The sequence below is a fragment of the Empidonax traillii genome, unplaced genomic scaffold, assembly GCF_003031625.1.
Source record: "Empidonax traillii isolate 1590-97213 ecotype Southwest subspecies unplaced genomic scaffold, ASM303162v1 scaffold2027:size124867, whole genome shotgun sequence".
Taxonomy (NCBI): Eukaryota; Metazoa; Chordata; class Aves; order Passeriformes; family Tyrannidae; genus Empidonax; species Empidonax traillii.
Genome location: NW_020957220.1, coordinates 61,156 through 70,181, shown reverse-complemented (window position 1 = coordinate 70,181; position 9,026 = coordinate 61,156). Strand labels below are relative to the sequence as shown.

Sequence of the window (9,026 nt, the reverse complement as noted above, 5' to 3'; positions counted from 1 at the left end):
TTCAGCATTTAATATCAATAAAGAGTGACCAAAAGATTGGCACAATTTTCTGCCATAATGCAGCTCACAGATCATGGAAGATCAACAGATGATATTAAAGAAAATAGTTTGCTTCCAATTTTTGACTAAGAATTAGATTATTGCTTCCACCTCCAGTTGATAGATGAACAGAGGAATAAAGAGTATCTTTCAGAAATGCACAGTCCAAGTATTTACTATTCAAACAAAAAATTTCTACACTCACGAGAATGAGAACATGCTTTCTCTTAAAATAAAAGTTTCAAAAGGGGGGATAAAGCAAAAAAGTACTTCAGCCCAAGGATCTTACCTTGCCCTTGTTTTAAGAAGCTTTGGCAAGACACACCCTTTGTGTAGTTGACTCAGGATCAGTCCTCTCAAAGCTCCCTATGCTTAACTCTGGCTAAGGAAGAAACTGCCTCCACAGAGATTTATACAAATCTGCAAGTACAAGCTGTGACAGACCATAAAAGACAATTACTAGTATTTGGCAGATTAATTTTAGCTGTCTTCAGCTATGGTATATTTTATAGAATTAATCTTTCATACATTTCCATGTCTGTACAGTATTACCAGCATATGTCATCACATTAAAACCTTCTTAATGAGCTGCACAGACCCTGCTAGAGGTGAGAGGTAACAGGGGCAGGTCCATCATGTCTGGTCCAGAGGCTGAATGTAGACAACAACAATATGAGTGTTACAGACAATATTTCAAATGTTTTTTTGATTCTATTCTTTACCTTCTGTCTTATTACTTGTGCTAAGACAAAACTTCTCAATGAGAATGTCACAGAATTGTGCAGCTCTGAATTCTCACCCCTCAGCAGGTGGGACTTGAGGATCTTGGAAGTCTTTTCCAACCTTAACGGAAATTCTACAAAATTCTCTGATTTTATGATGAATATAGGGACTTGAGATCAGAAAACCATCATAATTGCTCTGCCATATTCAGGAATTTGGTAAAGTCAAGAGACTGGATTTTAACCTTCACATCTACCAAATGCAATGTTTTGCATCCTCTGAACAAGAAATTTACTACTTACCTGAAAAGTGTGTTTCAATTTGAATTTTCTCAAAGCACAATGTTCCATCATTGAGAACTGGAGATCTACAAGTCAAAAAATTTGCAAATCCACTAGCACACCTTTGGTCACCAGTGTCACAAATGGGATTCTTAAAAAGATCTATGACTTTAAAAAAACAAATGACTTAAAGAATAGCTCAAAGAAGATTACATTGCTGGTTTTATGTCTCCTAGTTTCTAATTGTTTCAGCTATCTCTAGTCCCTCTTATCTGAATAATATAATTTAAATATTTTAGGTAGTTTTCTTTAACAGACTCTTAGATTTAATGTTTCTGCCTTGCTTCAGGACAACATCTTTTAATTGCTTTAAATTATCAGTGATGTCTCCAGCATTTTCACTAAACATGGATTGATTTCAATTAACTTTCTCACGCTTTAGCATAAAAGCAGTCTTATTCAATTTGCCCTAATTAGATCACACAACCCCTTGAAGCTGAAGCAATGACAGTCATTAAAAGGTTGTACAGAGAGAGAGAATCAAGGTTGTTTACTGCATCGTTAGCCCCTTTGTCCTTTTGAAGCTGCAAGGAGAGTTTGTCCCAGAGACCACATGAAGGATTTAAATTCAATTCAGAATTTAGAACTTGGGGAATTTTACAGGACTAAAACGTCAAAATCCCCTGCCTTGCCTGCTGCCCACACTGATTTTTATAAAGAAGAAACATACTGAAGACAACAGTTTGCTTGTGTTCTAAGTGCTGTAGTGTTTTTCCCTGACTTCAGGACTGAGCAGGTACGTGGTGTTCCATGCCCTGCACCCTCTGCAAATACTTTTGGATGAGTCTGTCGTAGAGCACTGTGAAGGCTGGATTCAAAGTTGGTTCAGAACCAGGAAGCTGTAAGCAGATGCAGCACTTGAAAAGATCCTTCATGCTACCATGCAAGCACCAAAAAACATCACAAAAATGTCATCCCTTTAGCCACGGGACTCTGGGTCAAACATCTTCTAAGACTCAAGTAGTATAATGCATTGTGGGCAAAGCTGTGGTTCTTTTATGTATAACTCACACAAGAAAATGCACTCATAAGTGCATTGGCATTAGTTTATGTTCATACAAACAATGCATGTAACTCCACAACAGTTCTGTTTAATTAAATGCTGCAGTGTGTTAAAGTTACTGGAGTATAAATCTTAGTTCCATTGAAATAACATGAAAAGTCACTACATTAATCCATATCTAGAGGTCATAAGGGACAAAATTTTACATTCTCTAAGTCACAGGTATACAAAGGGAACTAAAAAGCCATTTATCAATTTGAGAATTAATTAAACCCAGATTACACATTGATACATTTAAGTAAGTGGGAGCAAACATTTACCCACTCTTTAGCCATAATAGCCTGTTTCCAAATTCAGTTTTTCCAATGAAGTCTTTCCTAGAGTGAATCCTCCAGTGCTGGCAACTCAAGAACCTGACAGAACATCAAAGTTATGGACCACTACTTAGCAAAGCAGCTCTGCCAGGCTGAGATATTCCAAATGAAATCAAATTGCTGCTTGTTGTTTTTGCAGCTCCCCCAGCATGGCTGGTGATCCCAGGTGTGTGAGTGGGAGATGGGAAACAATTCACAGTTCAGTGCTGGAATAACACGGGCCTGCCTCGACTCCCAGGTAGGGACTGACACTTCTGCAGGCAGAAACAGGGAGTGTGAGCTCCAGGAGGGAGGATTTTATCTTTTAATGGGGTTGGTCCGTGGAGCAAAGACAACCCTGGTCTGGCAGGAGTGTTTCAGATGTGTGTTTGAATCCATTTTGGGAGAGTTGTCCTGGTATGGTTCTCCTGCTGAAAGATCTGTTTAGGAATAAACCAGACAGGAACGATCCTATGCTGCATTCAGTATTTCTGTGGAGCAAATTATCCCTGGAACAGCATTCCTCTCACGTGGAACAGAACCACCACTCATATTAGGTCCTAATACTTCTGGGGATTAAATGCATTGGAAGGCAGATATTCTATTTTCTATAGAATGCCTTAGGAATTTACTTGGCCAGGGTAAACAATTATTACCAAAGAGTTGAAATATTCTATTATTTTTACTGAAGTGGTGAGTAACAAACTATCTCAACCATTTTCAGGAGGTCATTTGCATTGACCATGAAGACAAGCATAAGAAAGCTGGATGGACAGCACGTAAACACTCAAGTTTTTTAAGTACTTTAAACATGTATTAAAATCCCATGGGAATTTCTCTATCTGTTTAGTGAGGTACAAGAACAGAAAGAATACACATAGCAGGGGACATCAGTAGCACAAACAGTGGTCCAGGAGGAAAAAAGGAATGTAGTCCCTTCATTAAATCTTACCTATTGAGAGGTAAATTAAAGCATGTCATATTTTTCGAGTGAACAAACATAATAAGCTTTGTGATCCCCTGCATATTTACAAGCACACAAAGATAGCTGGGATGCAACATTATCAACATTACAACAGGAATAAATTCAATAAACTCATTTCAACAGGGAAATTCAGGCACCTGGTTGCCTCTCAACCTTCAGATATATTTAAAGAGCTTTGTTTGAAAGATTTACTGTTTATCCCTAATAATTTTGGTGTTTAACAATGTTGAATGAATGATCATTTCAGCCTGAGGTAGAAGTTGTAATTTAAAATGTCGGTGACATTCCTATTTAACTCTTTACTCAGTGCTCCATGATTATTTAGTCTTTTGCTCTTTAACTCTCCCTGAGAGAGTGTCCTCTATATAAAAGCAAAAAAAAAATTCACCTACAATTTCCCAGTCCATTCAGGGTAACTCCCTACAGTATAAAAATATTCACCTACAACTTCCCAGTCCATTTAGGATAATTCCTTACAGTATATGCTTATTCCTGATTTATGTAATTGTATTTTATATGGTAATTCCACTGTTTTCTGCAGATCACCAAATAAGCTTGTCATGTGAGAGCAATCTGGGCATATTGGTGCCTGTATTCCAGTTGCCTGTAAAGGACTGTGAATGGACAGCATATGCTCCAGCAACTGCCCATTCCCCAAAGATTTCATCGCCTGAGCTGCAGTGACAGACTGCAAGTGGATTAACCCATGACGTAAGAGGGGACTTGGGAGGAATGGCACTGCAGGGAAACGAGCTGATAGGATGCACAGAGAGTTTTAGCTGTCTCTTTTTAACTGTTTAACTGCTGTCATCTGCAAGTGCCTGTTCCATGCATTTATTTGCTGTACACTGTGTGGGTCTGCAAAACTTCCTGAGAAGGAAAACTTGACCTCAGCCCACCTGTGAGACAAAAAAGACAGAGGATTACTCAGATGGACTGGGGACTTGTGTTTGTGACATGGTGATTATCTCTAATTACCTTCAGAGTGGTAATCAAAACAAACCCAAGTGTCTAGTGATCACATAACACGGATAGCACAGAACAATTCATTTGATTTCAAAGCAAAACAGGCTACTACTGCATACCAGAACAATATGTCTGGTTTTTATTAGGACTTTAATTATAGCATAAAGTTATACTTTTCTTTTCCCTCTGAGCTTGAATTTCAGATTCACTTCAGTCCCTCTGCAATACATATGTATATGTATAAAAATTCCTATGCTCAATCCAATATCATGATTCATACACATTTCTATGTAAACAAGGCTTTGATTTCTTTGCTAATGAATCGTGCCCAAGTGAAATGGTTGAACTCCTCTTTCTTTCACTGGACAGATGTGACATTTGCAGATGCAGTTTAACTGAAACTGCCAACAAACCCATTTCTGTTAGGACAGACTGATAGCAAACAGAGGGTGCTTTCCTCCCTCCATTAATTCCTTGATCTTTGCAGTTGGAGTCTGTGGAAGCCTACCTCCCAAATCCAAAGACCAATTCTTCTTTACTAAAGAAGAGAAGAAAACCCTAAAAATTTAACACTGAGAAACATGAACAACCAATGTCTGTCCTCATTGTTTGAAAACATTTCCAGCTATTTCTCCCTGATTCCAGCAGCTGTACTTTGGGGAGGAACAGGACAAGTTCCTTTGTTTATAGTGACAGCAACAAAGCTCACAGTTGTTGATGTAGCCGCTACTTTGAATTTCAAGCACCTACCTACATCAGAAATCTATTGTCAGAGAAATCTTATCATGGAGTAGTAGAGAGAATTAAATAAATTAACTACTTGACACTGCTTTGAAGATTATGAGTATTATACTTTTGTTGAGTCTTAATAAAGTTTTTTAACTCAAGAGATTTTACTCTTAAATGTGCTTTCATTGATCCAGGTCACTAAAATTCTCTGTCTTATATTTGGTATTGTAGACCAAAAGAGGAGACAGTAACATGGGCACACATCAAATCCCTGGATCTGCTGAATCACAGAATCATTAAGGTTGGAAAAGATCTCCCAGCCCACTGAGTCCAACCTGTGCCTGATCCCCACCTTGTCCAGCAGCCCAGAGCACGGAGAGCCACGTCTGGTCCTTCCTCGGGCACCTCCAGAGACAAACTTCATATCTAGTCTGTATTGCTGTAACAGAGTGAGCCAAGCTCTGGGGAAAGACCTTTCCCACCAGCTCTTCATACTCAAGTATGAATAGTAAATCAAATATATAAATATATATAATAATATATTATAATATATATTTATATATTACATAGTGTATATATATATATAAAATATACCATATGTAGACTCTGCTGAGTGGCACAGCAAATCCCATGCAGAGTAACAGAGAACTGTATCCAGTCTTCTCACACTTTCACCCACAATTGATAACAATGAATTTGATTCCTAAAACGTAATGGAAAGCTCAGAGGAGAAGCCAGAGGATGGGTCTGTGATAATGAGATTTAAGAAGCAGAAATAAGAAAGGAAGGGTGAAAAGAAAACCACCAAAGCAAGTGTGTTTTGTACACAGAGCTCCCAGGCATCCTGCTGGCACAGCTAGTAGAATTTCAAATTTGTGTTCATGGAGAGAATAGGTGAGAGAAGTTTGGGACAGGTATTTGGGAAGACATTTTTCTGTCTCCCTTAAAGACATAAACCAATTTCTCTCAATAGAATGTTCTTATTCTGAGCTATAAACGTTAGGGGAATCTGAACAGAGCAGTATCCTGGAATGTTTCAGAGGCAGGAAATGAACTAGGATGAAACTGCTGAATCCAAGGAAAAGCTGTATCCAGTGCCAGCTACTGAAATGTCATTAATAAAAAATAACAAGGGCAATCAGAACCGATGACACTCAAAACCTTCCTTAAATCTCTATATTTACATGGAAGCTGCCCTTAATTTACTTTTAAGGTCATACATCCTACAGTGGTAAACCTGATGCCAACTGCTTTGTTTAAAATAAACAAACAACCCCTCCCCACCTATCTTAAAAACAATATTAATGCAATGTTTTTATTCACAGTCATAAACGGGGAATCTTTGCCATTTACCAACTCTTCCTGGTACTATTCTGTTTAAGCCACTAAAGATTATTTAGCACTTAAACTTATGTAAAATTTTAATTAACAAAAACCGCTTTCTTTTTTTTTGGCAATAACTTTTTTTCCCCTTGGGAAATGGTGTTTTTGACTTTTTTTCTGGAAAAAACACAAATGTTTTATCTCATTACTGCAAAATATTGTCAATTATTTTCCTCCCTAATAGCCTTTCTTCTCTTTTATTCTAAACAATTTAAACTGAAAACTGCAAAAAAAGGTGGAAAAATTCTGCCAACCTGGACTACACCAATGTTTAGTGGGAAAATAAAAGCAGTAAATGATGCATTTCAACAAAAAAATGGAGCACAAATGATACTATGTGATATAAACTATTATATTTCTCTCTCTACCCGCATATAAATATTTCACTGAAATTCCTGTTCTCTCTTTTGTCACCCTCTATTTTATCACCATCAGTCTTACTGAGTGCACTGTACCTTTGGAATATAACCATCCCTGTTTGGGAAAAAAATTCCAATTTCTATGGCTATTTAGAACATTGATTTGTTATTATATTTTGCCCTGGATTATTGAAACCAATAAAAAAGAAAGGTAAGCAACTACACTTTCATGATTAATTTTTTTAACATGATACTAAAATGATGGAATTTGCAAAATAGTGAGAAAAAAGGGAATACTTTCTGTACGAAGCTGACCCTTTTATGGCTACCCTAATTTCAATCTATCTATCTATTTTTCTATCCTCATATATTTTGATATCATAATTATGTCTACTGCATTGGTTTCCACACAGTGGCTGCACACACAAGCAACTCTAATCCATTTCAGAGCAAAACTGAAGTTTTTCACCTCAAGTTGAACACTAAAACACAGTCAGATGAAAGGTGGAACTCCCCATTAACCACTACAAACTGTTCCACAAGAAAGGACCTGATTAAATCTTAGTTGACTCAGCAACAATATACATAATCTTACATCTGATTTTAATCACTCACTGCAAATGATGACGCAAACAAACAACTTCCCAATGGTATCTGCTTGTTCCTGCTTCATTCCAGTTCTTCCTGGGAGTGTCATCCTGCTGAATGGGTGGAATAAACAACTGTAAAAGTTTATTTGAGTTTATTTTATCCTCCCTTGGCAGATGGGAGGACTCAGGCACTTGTAAAGTGAAATAGGAATTCTCATATTTGCACATGTTCGGTTACAAGCTCAGGCTTGAGTTTTCAGCAGTATATATTGGTTTGATGTATTATTTTTTACTGCACAGGTTTCATATGAAAGGTGCTTCTGAACTATTTTTAAAGTGTCTTACAGTCCTCTTCAACATCACCTTCTTCTTTTTGGCACTTCAACGTATTTTATTTATCTTAACCTCCAGCACTGTTCTTTTTATTGTCCACCTTTATATTTTTTTTATCAGGTGTTTTTACAGCTAGCTGACTTTACTCCTAAATATTTCTACTTCACCTTTGGTCCAGATATTTTACATGTATAAACCTCTCTATCCAATGTTATATTTTTCATCTCTAATGGTTAATTTTCTTTGGTTGTAGCATATTCACCACCAGGTGAAATGCCCTCATTTATTTTTCAACACTTTCCATTTCCTCCCTATGTCTTCCTTACATTGATTTTTCTCACCTGGTGCTAAGAGAAGATCAGATGAAATTCCATCATCCTTTTCTTCTATTTTGTCTCCTTTGAGTCTAAGTGCAAACTTAACGTGATTATGGTAGTTAAAATTTTGAACTTTATTTTCCTTGCTAACAGTATACAGATAGCAACATTTCTGAGCGATTTATTTCTAAACCAAAGAGAAAATAAAGTACAACAAATGCTTGTTCGTGTGCAGCAAATTACTTCTATTAATGCTCTACACAAAAACGTTGGTAGAATTACGGAGAGAATAAGCCATATTTACAAGTGTGATCTGTACAGCCCTGACAGTCACTGACAGGTAGGTGAATGACTAAATACAAACTCTGGAAGACAATTTTGAACAAAAGTTTCTAGAAGTTTGTACAAAATCAGTGGAAAACTAGTTTGAAATTTCTTTCACTTCAAAGCCCTCTGGATTAACCACTTATACCAACCACAGGAAAAAGATATTTAAAAGTTGTGTTTTAACAGCCCACAGATATCCTACTTTAACTTCAGAGGTGATTTGCTATCTGTGTTGAAAACCTTGTCTCCATAAATACAACACACACTGAGAAAAAAATCCCTTTCAAGTTTCACAAAATGGGGATCTAATCTACATCGAGACTATACTTCTTCTGCTACTCTTCTTGTCCTGGTTGTTTGGGAGGCAGGGCAGGAGGCAGAGGGCAGGGAGGCTGGAAGGGCCCCCAGTGGGTCACTGGTGCCACCTCCCTGCTCCAGCAGGGCCAGCCCAGAGCACATGGCACAGGATTGTGTCCAGAGGGCTCTGCAATATCCCCAGGGAGGAGACTCCAGCCCCTCCCTGGGCAGCCTGGGCAGTGCTGGCTCACTGCAGAGCAAAGAAGTTCCTCCTCCTGTGC

At 37.7% G+C, this 9,026-nt stretch overlaps 1 long non-coding RNA gene across 1 annotated transcript; it reads right to left on the bottom strand.

The window, feature by feature from the left end:
- Positions 1 to 398: 398 nt before the first annotated feature.
- LOC114071445 lies at positions 399 to 8,259 on the bottom strand. The gene is made up of 5 exons (XR_003574037.1): positions 8,146 to 8,259; positions 7,497 to 7,582; positions 3,886 to 4,343; positions 2,427 to 2,519; positions 399 to 690 (listed from the first exon to the last, which is right to left on the bottom strand). It is a non-coding gene; the product is annotated as an uncharacterized LOC114071445 (long non-coding RNA).
- Positions 8,260 to 9,026: the final 767 nt, after the last annotated feature.